This window comes from Protopterus annectens, chromosome 2.part0, assembly GCF_019279795.1.
Source record: "Protopterus annectens isolate FY-2018-M chromosome 2.part0, PAN1.0, whole genome shotgun sequence".
Taxonomy (NCBI): domain Eukaryota; kingdom Metazoa; phylum Chordata; order Ceratodontiformes; family Protopteridae; genus Protopterus; species Protopterus annectens.
Genome location: NC_056728.1, coordinates 1,164,018,816 through 1,164,034,075, shown reverse-complemented (window position 1 = coordinate 1,164,034,075; position 15,260 = coordinate 1,164,018,816). Strand labels below are relative to the sequence as shown.

At 37.1% G+C, this 15,260-nt stretch overlaps 1 long non-coding RNA gene across 1 annotated transcript in view; it reads right to left on the bottom strand.

Moving 5' to 3' along the window:
- LOC122793400 overlaps positions 1-12,079 on the bottom strand; it is an 805,254-nt gene extending 793,175 nt beyond the window's left edge. The window contains exon 1 of the long non-coding RNA XR_006363476.1: positions 11,256-12,079. This is a non-coding gene — a long non-coding RNA (uncharacterized LOC122793400). The remainder of the gene's footprint in view (positions 1-11,255) is intronic.
- Between the last annotated feature and the right edge of the window lie 3,181 nt (positions 12,080-15,260).

Here is a 15,260-nt window from a genome sequence, read left to right as displayed (position 1 = left end):
AATTTGAAGGTAGAAGTAACTTATCTGCATACCTCTCAACCTCTTATAGCAAGAAATTTGGTCAAAGCCATTAATGAAAGTTGGACAAGGATCCAAAAATAGGGACAATTTTTAAATATTGCTCTTACAAACTTAGAAAGTTGAGAGAATAATAGGTTTTGCATTAGTATGAAGTCTGAAACTCAAATGTCTGTCATTATTTTCTAAATTCACTCTTCAATGATTTGTCACTAATTTGCCAGAAAACCACGATTTTATGAAAAACAGACCAAAAATATGAGGCAAAAATCTGGACATTCTTCAAAAATCTGTACAGTTGAGAGGTGTATCCTATATTAGAGTAGATCTGCAAGGAAATTCAGTTTCATCTGTTTTTTTTTCATTTCTCTAGAGAAAAGATCCGGTGATTCTACATATCTTTGTGGCAATCTTGTCCATGTATACTGTTGTTCTTTGCAAGTAAATACAAACAGACACTGACTGTCTGGGTGTATCGGAATAAAGAAGAAAGCAATGGAAATATCTCTCACTGAGAAGGTGGTAGCAGTTAGTGGGATAGAACCTAATACTGTGACAGGGTTAGAAACTACAGCAAAAGTTGGTACTGCTACTGCTATTAGTATTTTGACCTGGTTTCTTGATGGGCAAGATTGGTGTATTAGATGGGGTTCGAATCAGGACAATTGTTCCTTGCTGGAGTAGTGCAGAAATAATAGGTTCAAGTCCTTTCTCTGTCTCAGTTGACAAGTGATACTGAACTTCCATAGGTAGGTGCTTGCAAGGTTTTAAATTACTTTTACAGGTTCTGCATCTTTTAGGAGCCCTACTTCGTTTTTCCGAGTAGTCCAACGCTATGGAGGGACTGTTTCCAGTCCTTCCAAATCACCTTGGGATTGTTCTGCTGTTAGAACAGCAAAAGGTGTATCTTCATCTGTGCACATATCAGTAGAATATTGTCCCAAGGATGTAGCTCATTTGGAAAGTTAAGGAAAACTCCATGTGGAGGACAGTAAATGATACATCACAATTTCCATAATAAGTTTCTACCTAAAAGGTTTAATGGGACAGTATTTCCTATAATAAAGGTGTGTTGGTCTTTTAGGAGACCAATTAGGATAGGAATACCTTTAATTTCCAGGTATTACAAAGGAACTCCAGATACTCCCACTCCTGAACTGTTTTAGTGGAAAGTGGGAGATTTTCTACATTTGTTAAATAATCATACTTCTAGTTGCAACTGTATCAACAAGGAAAAGACGAGAAGAGCTACATACATGTAAGATTAACCTTCCTGGTCAACTTGTATCAATGGAAATAGCTGTGGCTTCTGTTCATGGCTGTCCCAATGGTCTTGTTGCCCCGCTGGTGGCCGCTAGGCAGTATTCCAAACTGCAGTGTGTCTTTCAGCCTGCTGTGGTGCTTGGCATTAGGTGCAATTGTCTGTGTAGAGGGTGGATATTCATTATGCCAATATCCAGCTTGTCCACAATTAAAGCAATTACTAAGGTACAGCTCATGCTGTTGGGCTTGTGGTGATATAGGAAGGTAAACATTTTGATGATATTGTCTTGGGGCATGTGGTGATATAGGAAGGTAAACATTTTGATGAAATCATCCTGGGGCTTGTGAATGAAAGAATCTAAATCTACCTCTTCCTCTTTGGTGTTGGGGGGTGGGATGGGGTACTGTAATGATGGCTTTTAATAGGTTATCCATAGCAGACAGACATCCATCATCTGTGTGTTCTGGAATATTATCACCTATGATAGACTTTTCCCATATATTTCCAAAAATGTCAGGGGGGTGTTGAGGCTTTTAAAACTGCTCTTAAGTCTTTGATAATAGGGTGGTGTAACTGTACACATCCCTCTAATATTTTGGCATATTTAGCTGAATATGCTCAGATTGGAGGGACAGAACCTATAATGGTTTGAAAATCCACTGCAGTACATGGGTGCAATAACCATATGGTAGGTTTTGCATCTCTATGTTAAGAGGCTACAGGATTAGGCATCTCTTTCAATGGATGCATGTGTGTATTACAGATTTCCTTTTCAGTAGATGAGTCAGAATCTGAAACTTCCTCTGTACTTTGTTTAGAAGGAGGATTCCACAGATTTTCTTCTCCACAAATAATTATCAGAAATCAAGTAACTAATTGTTATCAGAGTATTTGCTTTCAGTGGAGCACTTCTATTACTTAATCATTTCAATTTGCCTACATGATTTGTCTTTGCCTCATGTCTGTTTTTGGCATAATTGCTTTCATTTGTTGGCTATTCTGACTAGCAATTGGCTTGAGGGTATCTTGACCGGTTGTCTTTTTTTTCTAACTTTTGTATTATAAACTGATTCATGGGGATGGCCTGGGATGCATCCAATAAGGAGGGCTACGGACTTCATGAGAAGCTGATTGATCTTATGATGGAGAAGGGGAGATGGAATTTGAAGTCAGTCATCATTAGAAGATTTTGGTTGGTTAATTTCTAATTTTTCTCATTGTCATAAGGGATATAAACTTCTAACTACAGTTCCTTTTCTTTATTTTTAGATTATTCTTGACAGTTATTAAATACTGACCAACAAAAAAATGGTACTTTGTTTTCTTTCTGTTTCTTTTTCTTTTTTAATATTTTCTAACATTTTCTTATCAAATGTTCCTCTTTCTGGGAACTGCACCATTTCACCAAATAATTACAGCTGTCTCAACCATATTTATTAAACATATACGTGACTGGAGTCCCAAACTCTGGCTCTTTTAATACACTTCTACTGGAGTACATTGTAATACCCACTCACATATCAAGTGGATAGATATGTGACTATGATTATAAACCCACTCTCATACTAGTAAGGAATCGTCTGTGTTCTTTATTTTTCTTTTTGATTAAAATCCTCTGTCATACATAATTAGGATACTCTGTCTTTATAATAAAGATACTGTAGTCCTTGTTACTTTATGATTAGAACTCACTGTTGTTCATTCAAAAAGAACTTTATTTAAATAATTAGCTATCACGTTCATCCAATTTCCCCACAATCTAATTTGCCCACTCGCACGCATTCTGAATGTTCTGTATCTACTATAGAGGTGGTTAGTAAAGCTTACCTGTAGATACCCCAAACTCTCCTAAAGGTGATAAAAACAAAAATTATGTATTGATACAACAGAAATGTGCCTTACAGAAAACCGGTCACAAATGCACCCAATGGCAATTGCTGTTGCAGCGATATACTGCAACTTGAAAGATCCAAGTTATAGCACCAAACTGTCAAGGTAACAAAATAATTTCAGACAAGACAATTCAGCAGAGAAGAATATTCTCATTTATTGCAGAGAACACATCTATGTGGGAGACTAGGCAATCAAGGTCCTGCCTCCTCAAACCATAAAAAGCTTTATTCTTTTATACCATTTTTAACTAAATGCACCAATATAGCATCTATTACACTACAGCCACTGACCAGTTAGAAATAAAGACCATTGTATTATTTTTGCTTACTTAGGATCATCTGACTCTCTATCTGTATTTTTACATATTAGGCACAAGTTACAAATTCCATTATAGAGCTTTCTATACTAGCCATGCTGACACTTTCATGTTGGGAGGAAATAAATCATCAGATGTAGACTAAAATTGTCAGGAATCCATTTTGAAATGGACACCAACTTCAAAACAGAATATTCATTAAGCATGTTCCATTTTCCTACACTTCTCCCTTCACAATCTGATTTTTTTTGTTATTTTTTAGTGGTTTGTATAGTAAGTTACAAATTGGCTGACAATCATTTTTAAATATGAATTACTGCATTCATTGAAATACTATAATTTTAAAATACATAGATAACTTTATAATGTTGTCATGCACATAGTAGCAGTAGTAGAATTTGAATTTTAATTTCTGCTCTTGTGGAACTGGTTGTCTAAATTGACTTTACTGCTATAATCTTTTCTCCGATTTTATTGGTCAGTAAAGGATCACATATATACACTATATTTGAAAATACTTCTTATCTCAATGTGTTTCTGATCGGTATCTGTTGTTCTATTGACAGTCTATTCATCAAAACCCATTAAGCTGAGATATGAATGACAAATAATCCATCCAGTGTAATGTACCTTGAAGTATGGCAACTTTAAACTAAACTGTATTACTTAGAGGTCTGTAGAGGGCACTATATCCCACAAAGAGATGTGAGTGTTTTCATTTACATAAGAATAGTTAGTGATAGACTGAATCATCTTATAGTAATGACCAAACAAACTTGGATGAGTACAGACTCAAGGAGGAAAGCTAGATTTACTTTAGATGTCTTGTTGTGTGATAAATGGAATTTTTTAAAGCAGGCTTAACTGGTTTAGAAGTGATGACATTTCTAAGCAAGTATTTTATTCATTTATTTAACATTTGTTTACCATGAAAGTCCAACTTGGAACAAAGCCAATTTTCAGCAGAGGCCCAGGAAGAAATGCTCTAGACGCATGTCTTTGAAACAGGGGAGGAAACCAGAGCACTGGGAGGAAACCCACACAAACACTTGGAGGACATGCAGACTCCACACAGAGGGCACTCCAGCTGAGTATCAAACCATAGAATCTCTTGCTGGGAGGTGACAATGCTACCACTGCACCACTGTGCCGTCCGAGGAAAAAAAGTACACATTGTAAAGGTTACTCGTGTTGTATTGTAATCATGAAAATGGTTTATTATTTGTAAACATAACCTTTAACACTGTAAAAGGGTGATCTGTATTGTTTAAATCAATATAATGAAAATAGCAGGTGGAATTCAAATGAAACTCTATGCAATGTAATAGCCAGTTTTAAATATGCATTTACAGCCTGCTATAGAACCGTCTATGGTATACCTATTTGTAGGGTATGTTCATGAATGGCGTACGACATTTCTAATTAATAGACTAGTTATCTAGTAGTAAAATAACATAATAGGCATTGGTTCTGTATGTCTTCCCAAGTCACAGTGCAGCACATTTCTGCACAAGAAGGAGTTATGCTATGTTGAGAATTTAGAGACACTGAAAATTGTATAGAATAGATAAACCAACCATGCAACACATATATAGGTAAATACTAGGCTATCAATCTGCAGAATCTTAAAAGCTTAGCCAAAAATCAGAGTTCAGAATCAAACTGTGTACCTTGTATCTGTGAGGTAAAGACCTTAACCATTAATCATTAAGCCAACCCTTCTCAACTACATATAATGAGCTTGTGTGAACCTGGTCCTCAGTGAACAACATGGAAGTCCCTTCCAGCCTGATACCAAAGTATCCAGAGCACCCTCCATCCTGGCTATAGGAATAGTCTAACAATCTTCTGATAATAATTTGACATCTCTCAGGCATCCATGTCCAGGGTGCTGGATGCGGTCCTTAGGTTCCTGATGCAACTTGAGGAAAAAAATATTGTGTGATTTGATACCAGCAGAAATGCTGAATCAACATGCAGTCATTTCATGGTGCCTGGTTTACAGTGGTATGACTGGATTCTTATGGTTTTTAACAGTGCCTTTGGCCTTCATTCCTTCATCTTGATTGCTCAAGATCCTATCATTGGCAAGCAAGCCCCCTGGCATCCTAGGACACAGGCTATGGAGGCAAGAGTCTAGGATAGTAGTTGTCATCCAGAAAGGGGAGGCAGCAGTTGATTTTGTTTGGTTTGCTACTAATGCTGTTTATGGTTGGAGTATGCAGTACATAGAAAACCGCTATGTGAGAGCATGTGCTTCTGCATACCCATGATCCCGGATGGAGTGTTTCTAAACTCCTTAGAGGACTTGCATTCCTGAGACCCACACTGCAAACCTGTAATTATAAGCTTTCCACCAGGTGGATCTCTTGCAATAGGGCTCTTCTAGTGTTTCCCTGGGATAGGTGAGCTGCTTTTGTCTACTTATTGCCACCCTTCCTTACCTGACCTTTCTAGTGCTTGGGGCGACAGATCAAACCCAGGACCAAATCCTCTATCTTTTACAGCGAGTAATTGCATCTGTTTCATCATGAAGGTTTCACTGATAGCAGAAAGGTTAACATTTATCACTAATCAAGTGTATCATTCTGTTGACTGCCAACTGATGTGCAATGCTAGTGAAAACATCATGAACATTTGTGTAACACATCCTGTAAGTGTTCATGATGCCCACATCTGGCACATGGTCAGATTATACAGGACATTCTCTTAAAAGACAGTTCATCATGAACATCTCACTGTCAGGTACAGAGTCAGCACAGAATAGACTGATGCTACATACTCTGTAATTGTAACAGAAGTAAAAGCAGGCCTGAAGCATATGATGGACACCATTAACAATTCAAGTCTGTAACATGTATTGGTTGCAAGGTGAGAGCAGAACTAGATAATGTAAATGTTGGGGATGCAATGTTACCATACAACAGTAGATGTCAGTTCTGGCCTGAAGCCTGTTTTTTTCTTGTTTTTTGTAGGGAGACATATATAGTATGGTTGCTGTGGGTATTTAATACAGATCAGAAACATGATATCTGAAGACAGATGAGAGTATAGATAGTAACCATGGTATGGGTATAAATGCAGGCTGCCAGGAAGTTGTGATGAGGATATTAATGTAGGCCTGCAACAAAGGACAAAAATACAGGCCTGAAAATTTTTTTGTGGGAGATGACCTATGAAATGTAATTCCTGTGGATATGTGCAAGACTGCAACATATATTGTGGAACATATAAACAAAAGGCCTATGAAGATGAACCTGAAAACCATGTGTGTAATGCCTTTGCCGAGGTTCAAAGTGCAAAACCATAGCAAATTTCTTGGTGTGGAAAGGAACCTTCTAGTTGAAGTGTTTCTGAGCTAACTGTGCATCTTTAACATGTCTTTGTGTAGGCAAATGGGTGAGGGGTTCCCTAAAACTGGAGCTTAGCTATTGTATTTGCCTTCTCAAGCCGATGGTCGTTCATTTAGAAAAAGTGCACCATTCATTTGACTGGTTGGTGTTAGCGCTGCTGTGTCAATGGCAGGTATTTTCCTTAGGTCAAAAAGTCTCTCAGTGAGGTCAAAATAGTGAATGATAGAAGGCTCTATATGCCATTATTTTTTCAAAGAAAGATTTTATTTTGATGTTCATTCAAAGGCAGATGAGCACGGTGTAGTTTTTATTAGAATGAAGGTTCACATATACATACAAAAAAAGGTTAAACCTGACTCACTGCCACACATGCTTCATTGTGAAGTATGTGCCTGGTTAATGGTGATGCCTGGCCACTTCCATCAGAGAACAATGTTATAGACCAACCAAGGTCAACTGAATGATCCTCATTTCTGAAAGCCTTCGTAGCATGATGATGGCTCCACTATGTTTTGTTAAAGTTACATTACACCACTCTATCAGATTTTAACCATATAAAACAAACTGGTCAATGACTGATCCCAATGAAATCCAAAAGAGGAAGCTCTTCTTACAGGTGGTAACCCCCTCACACCATACATATGTGAAGCACCTTCTACATACCTTTACTTATGTATACTAACATTATGATCGCACAACCATGGAGAAAAGCCCACAAAAAATGAAATAATTTCCAGTTTGCAAACAGAAACATTATCAGCGGTGATTCTTTATGAAGATCAGTTATCAGCAAGCTCATTTTTAGGGAACTAAACATGATGTGTGCATACCTTCTTCTCTTATACTTACTGAAGAGAAGAAAAGCCTTCAGTAATGTCAACCTCCACAGATCTCACTACTGTCTTGATATCTACCATCAGGCATTCTCAGGTTTCACAGTTACATATAGATTCCTGGTACTTACTCTGGCCTGCCATCTTCATGTTTGCTGCTAGGAATGGTTTGTGTGCACTATAATGGGTAATGATGATCTCAGTAGTGGATCTCTGCCCATTATCCTCAGTTCACTTTATATTTGCTTCCATGTGTGTGCACTAGGATACCTAGAGGTAAAACTGTGCCAGCAGGTTGAGTGACTGTGACCCCCACTTGTATTCCAAATACATATGCTCTACTCTCTCAAATAACATGTACTCTCCTTCCAAACCAAACATTTTAATTCCATTTGCACATGCAGCATTTAAGAGAAGAGTTGCCTGCTCTGAGGAGTATTTCCCTGTCTTTTGCTGCTGAATGGCTATGTCATTTACATTGTCCCCATGTATTTCCCTGTCTTTTGGTGCTGCATGGCTGTTCCATGTACATTGTCCCACAGTTATTTCCCTGTCTTTTGGTGCTGCATGGCTGTGCCATGTACATTATCCCCCATACTGGCACTTGCAGATGTAAATTTAATGATATTTCCATACTTCCACTTATGCTTCATGACCATGCAGTGCAGCTCTTCTGTTTAGAGTAGTGAGTACTGCTTGCTCCCAAAAACTGATGGTTCTGTAGCTTTGCATGTTCTGTATCTGTAGGGATATGTCACATGTCCACCCTCATCCCAGCATTCAGCAAAACTATAAGGTGTTAATTACACATTGTGCTTGTTTCACCCCCCCCATCTATAAGTTGTTCCTGCAACATGTCATTATTCATGGTGGGATAGGTAAGCTTGTTTCTATCTGCATCCATTGCTGCTGCACAACAATATATTGCCTTCTCCAGTATGTGCGGTTTCCTTATTAGCAGCTTCTGCTAAAGTATATCAGATAATATTGTAGATATTGTCGCTCCCCTTTTCCTGAGTCTGCTGCTATAGCACTGATGTATATGTGTGCATTATAGATATGCTTATTCCCCCCAAATCTACTTCGGCTACCTGACCATTCTGCCAGCTCTACCAAGGCAGTTTATGGACTCTATAGTGCTCTGTTAGCTAATGACAGACACAGGTATGTCTTGCCATTTTCTCAGAGTAATTGCTACAAATTTGCATTGCTAAAGGGAGTGCAGATATGCTTCTGGGATGCATTTGCAAGTGTCACAGACAATATAAACAGCAGTGACAGAAAATTTTGTGAACTAAATGACATTGATAGCGTTGGATAAAGATGCAGAACAATGGACTGTAAGCCTATAACAAATGTGTAACATAGCCAGTTTTGTTGATGCTCTTATTTCTGATTTACTTGCGGAAAGTACAGTTTCCCAAAAACTGTTGAAATTTTTTACAGGTGAACAACTTGGTTGTTCCTCAGATCTTTGCGATCCCCAATATTCATAAGAGTATTACAGACCCACCACTTAGATCAGTTGTGGCTTCTGGGAAAATGAAAACAGAGACTTGTGCTACATTTATTAATTATACCTATAGACTTAAGCAATTTTTTAGCAATGACTCCCATGGACTGAAAGACTCATGAAATTTTTTAAGCATTTTGAGTAAATGTATATACAATATGGATATTGTGTTTGTCACAAACAGTGTTATACATTTATTTTCTTATATTCCAACAAAACTGAAGTGGATTGCTTCAATGATGCTTTGATTCAAAATGTAACATTTTCCAATCACAATGTTAGAGTCCTATTGTATTTTATGGTGATTGACAACAATTATTTGTTTTTTAAATGGAAATATTTAAAGCAGAAAACAAGTGATGTAATAGAGGCAGGTTGTTCTCCTATTTATGCCAATGTCATAATGTACATGTGGGAAGTTAGTTATGTGTTTAATTGTGATTTTTTAACATGTGAACACCTACCAGCATTTCCTGGCTGACATTTTTTTTGTGGGGGAGATATTGATTGTTTGGTTACCTTTATGTGTTATTTGCATTGTAGTATGGATTTTTTTAAATTTATACATTATCATTAGTGCTTGGATTTTTTTTAATTACTTTGACATTAGTATATATAAAAATGCCTCTGAGAATTGTCTTGCGTTTATCATTTATTGTATTTCCTGAGCAATCATCCTTTCAAGTAGAAACTTGAGCTTAGTCAAGGAACAAATGGTCAAGGTGTTACATATAATATCTTGGGAACTATGATTTCATCAAGAATTGAATGTTCTTGTTGAAATGTGTTGAATTCATGGTTACCCAAATGAGCTATTGAGTAATGTGATAACACAAGTCTTCAATGAATGGCAGGTAAGGTTTAAACCCATTTTGTTAGGGGGATTTGCCAACAATAATTCTGATAGTCCAATAGGTGTAACTATAATTAATCCTAACAAATATTCAACAAAGTTAATAATTTTTACCATTTTCCCATCATACTTCCACATTAAAGCAGACTTTTATGTTAAGAGTTGGGATGCAGTTGCTGGTACAAACTCATTTTAGTAAATAAATTGAGGTCTGATATTCAGTCTGCTTAAAAAACTCAAAATCTGAAGGATTTCATGAAAAATGGCATTCATAGGTGTGATAACAAGCCCAAAAGAATGAGTAAATGTTGACTATGTAGGCAGTGTCCTTTCATTTTAGAAAACAGTTAAATACAAATATCATCACACCTCAGAATTTCTTGCAAGAGTAACTTTAATTGTGTGTCCAAGGGAATAATATATGTTGCTATATGTGACTCTTGTAAGACTGCCTATATTGGCAAAATAGAATGGGATTTCAAGAAACATACACACCACCACCATTATAGTATCAAAACAAAGGACACAACCATTGCTCTGTATAAGCATTTTGTGAACTGCCAAAACTTTGTCAGGTGCCATTGCACTTGAGAAGGGAGTATTGTAAGTCCTTGCTGGAAGCACAAAAATTATTCTGGCAGCACAAAAATTATTTCAGCAAATCAAACTTAATGCTATAACACCCCTCTCCTCAATGATTCTGTATCCATTAACAGTATTCTAAAGTTGAAAGCCACTGTTATCTGATGTTTTAAGTTGTATTACATTTTTTGTGCTTTGTATTCTTTATTGAAATATTATATTCAAACATTTACAGTTTTGTATTTAAAAATGTGTGAATGTATAGAATATTTTTCTATACCTTTTGTGGTTTTAAGTTGATATTCCCATTTTACATGATCACGATCACATAATTCATGACGGTTTAAACTGTATGCCATGCTCTGTTTGAGTTTACTCTGTAAGTCTATCACATTTTAGATAACATAACTAAATTGTTTACTAATGAGTGGTTGTTCTACAACTCTGACTTGGTCCAAAGTGTTTTGTTAGTGGTTTTGAAGTACACATTGTTGGTGGTATTTTTCGGTAAATCTTGATGCTTGGATATTGACACCCCCCCCCCCCCCACACACACACACACATTGATAATAAAATTGATATTTAAAGAACAAAACTACTGCCTTCAAAATACTGACGAAGAAACCTTACCTAGTTCATTCTGTTTTCGAAGCAGTGATAGGAGAAAGATCCTTCTGTAGAATGAGCCTTCACACCTGGAACACACTTCAAATTATGTAAAACAATCAACAAACTTGTGGAAGTTTCAAAACTGCATTAAAAGAACATCTGCAAAAGGAAGCCATTTGTATTTGCTTTTGTGAGACTGGCTACAATTTAACTAGCTATCCTTATCTGACATCTGTTATATTAGCTGCATGTTCTGTACACTGAACTGTGGATCTTCACCCATTTGTAAATATTGTATAAATATTAGTGAATTTTACCTGCTGCATAATTTTCTTAACTGTTAGCATTTTACAAACACTAAGTTTCTTCAACCACTGTATTAATGGTACATTACAACTGTTACAATTCTATTTTTATGTTATTCTTATAATGCAAAATATGCATTATAGTATATGAATTGCATGCATGCTGCTCTCAGAGTCCATGTCATGACTGAAAAGGGTCAGAGGACCAGTTCACTCATCTGGTTAACAAATGGAATGCCATGAAATACATATGCATTTTAGGATATTTCTGATTTTCATGGCTTATAAGGTTCTTCAGAACTTAGGCAACATGAGAATTTTAGGATGTAATATTAAATACACATTAAATTTAAAATGTGATGTGAGACATGTAACCATTCCATGTGTTCAGACCTGTAAATACACACAAACTCAGGAGAACAGCAGAACTGCATTTTAAAGAGATAATTTGCAATCTGAAAGATATGGCTTTGCATTGTCTATTTGGAGCAACTCAGAAAGTACGTCTGATTCAAATCAATGCATTTTGTAACTGATATAAAGGACCAGTTTTTGTAACAAAACTGAAAAATGTATATGCCAATAAAATGGATATGAACTATAAACTGTTCTAAAACAAATGGCTACCTGTCTCCACCGGTGCCTCCTATCTGTTTGATATCGTTACCTTCAAACTGCTTAAAGATATACACAGTACTGCCTTTAACTTGAAAACAAAATGTCAGCACACTTCCTTTGTTGTAATGCCACTGTTAAGCTTACAAGATCTCATTTCCCTCTTATTATTCATAAAAAATCTTTTTACAATTTGCCTCCTTCTTCAAGGATTAGACTCAAAGAAGAGATAATTGCTTTAGACAATCTCACTATTTTTAATAATGAAATAAAACAATGTAGGAGTAATGCAATACATTGCAGTGCAGATGATTAATGCCATGAGCTAGTAATGAGCTTTGTCTTGGGTTTGAGTCCATAAGTCTGCGTTTACCTTTTAGATAATCCTCAGGATGGCAGTTAATCAGCAGTCATCCCAAATCACCCATGAAAAAAGGCATTTGTGCCTATTGGGTTTACCTGGTTAATAAATAAATAAATAAATAAATACACAAAGGAGATACCTTATTTTGTTAAAGTGGATCATGTTAGTCCATTATACAATTGTATACTTTGTTTGCACATGAATTATATTTTCTTAGAAATGTAACATGGGATATGCAAACGTTTTGCTACATGATTGGTTGTGAGTTGCCCAAATGCAACTGCAAAGCAGTGAAGCTTAGTATAGTGAGCACATGCCTAAAAAAATAATTCCTGGGATTCAAAAGCATGCCTTGTACATTTGTAATATGCCTTCTGTTGGTATAGACTGCATCATGATGTACAGAAGGTTAATTATCACTTAACTAGGTGGAATTTCACTACTCATGCCACTGCTGATTAGATAACACATGAAGAAAGAAAAACTCAAAACAAAACGTGACTATTAGTGAAGTGAACAAAACATATTAAAAGGTAGGCATGTAGTATGTATGTATGTGCCTAAGCCCTTGCACATGCTCTGTAATGTGACACTATGAAAAAACTGCAAACCACATTAAAGTGATTACAGCAATGTCTACATCTGGTTTGGACCATTAAGAGGGGGGTAGAAATGGGTGTATAGAAAAATTGGAAAGGGAAGCAGTAAGCACAGGAACATGCACAAAGTAAACAGGGAAAGTAAGAATGCGGGAGCGAGAGGAAGGGTATATATATATATATATATATTTAGGAACAGTCACCCATTTTCTATGGGGAAGGATGTAAGAGACAGGGAATGATAAGAGACTTAGGTTACAAGGAAGGGCATGCAAACCAAAAACTGACTGGGTAAGTGCTAACATACTTTATGGTGGAGAGAACAGTGGGATTATAGACACATAAGTGAAGGGAAGATAGTGGTGATGGAGAGGACTGAACAACAAACAGTTGGACTCCAGGGATATGCAAGTAAAGAGTACACCAGGATAAACGATGAAGGGATGTGCCCTTCTGTAATGCACTGCCTGTGCAATACCCAGGAAGAAGTCAGTCAGCACTCTGACCGTCCTCCCTACTAGGCCCTGCCTGTGGTAGTGAATGTAGGGGCAGGAAGTGTGTGACTCTGCAAGCTGTGAAAGGACCCTTTTCAGACATCTGATGTGGCCTTCCAGCAAGTGACGTACTGCACTCCCTTGGCATTGCTACTAGATGGAACTATGGTACTTCTTTCCATTGAGTGACATATAATATCAGAGGGTACAGAGAAAGCCTCATGTCTGCCCTACCAATACATCTGGCAGAGAGGCAGGCCTGGAGCCAGAGGGAGTGAATGCAAGGAAAGGCTAAGACTGCTGGGGGGCTTATGACTGGGCTGCCCTAATAGCACATCATGGTAGATGCTGTAGAAAATGCTAATGTAAATGGAGAGAAATAAAACAACAAAGAAAAATGCAAAGGAAAATAAAAGAAAACATAGCAAAAAAAGGGGGGGGGGGGAGAAAACAGGCATCACACATACATAAGGCACTCACTATAAAATGAACTTGGTAAATAACATGCAATCAATATGTATTATACAGTGCCACATTGCAAGCTACTGCCTACATTAATAAAATAATGTCCCTGTGTATTGTAGACAGGACAGCAATGACATATGTAGCACTACTTGTCATGTGTGCACAGATGTGCTGTGGGGCATGTATGCAAATGTGTAGTGTTGAGGGCAAATATGTAGTGTTATGCAACTATATGAGAAGATTTTGCTTTCTTTGCTGTACCACTGGGGAAACCTGCTAACCTGCCATTCACTGGGTCATATTATAGAGAACTATGATAGCCCTCTCACAGTCATGCATATAGATTTCCTTGGTATGTGATATATTAATATGCAGTAGCTTGTTAATGAGACCAGTTTTGTTGCCACCATTGCTTGCCGTGTCATGGCATGATGGTATCAGGGTGCTAACAGTGGCATAGAATGTGTGTACTATAAGCATATTTCAGGGCAATTATAGCACATTTGCTCTTCAGTGCCTCTATAGGCTGCAGTATTACTCTGCAGATTCCATGCCCCACAGGGGTCCTAGACGAACTCATGTATACTTAACAGGCTTCACATGTACTTATAAAAGTGCACGTAGGTGAGGTGGATGGTTCTTACCATAGCCTAGCTTTTCGCTGCAATGAGTAAAAATAGCAGTTCAGAGACATTCATTAGCTGATGCCTGATTATCATAACTGCTGCAGTAGAAGATTTGAAATTTCATGATATAAACCCCCATGACTGTCATGGGCCCCATGTTTTCACAGAAGACTGCAATCCATCAACTCCCTAAGCCTGTGGAAGGTGAGCACATATATTTGTTTACAGAAGATGACTTACTGTAAAGGTAAATATGTATCCTAGACCTTCTTGACATTACCTGCTACCTTGTCATTTGTGGTTTGTCTAATAAACACATTGAAACTATGGTAATCTTTAATGCATGTTTCAGTTGTATTTAATAAATGCATTCATGCAGACAATGTGAGGTGTTTGTAGTCTTTACTAGGGTACAGTGGCATAGCAGACTGCTTAAGTTTCTGTGCATTAGAGCAATGATGTATTCTGCTTCTGTGAACATATGCAATCCATACAGTTAGTAGATGCACAGAGGTCTGTCGTATCTACTGTTACTGTTGTCTAAGAACATGTACATCT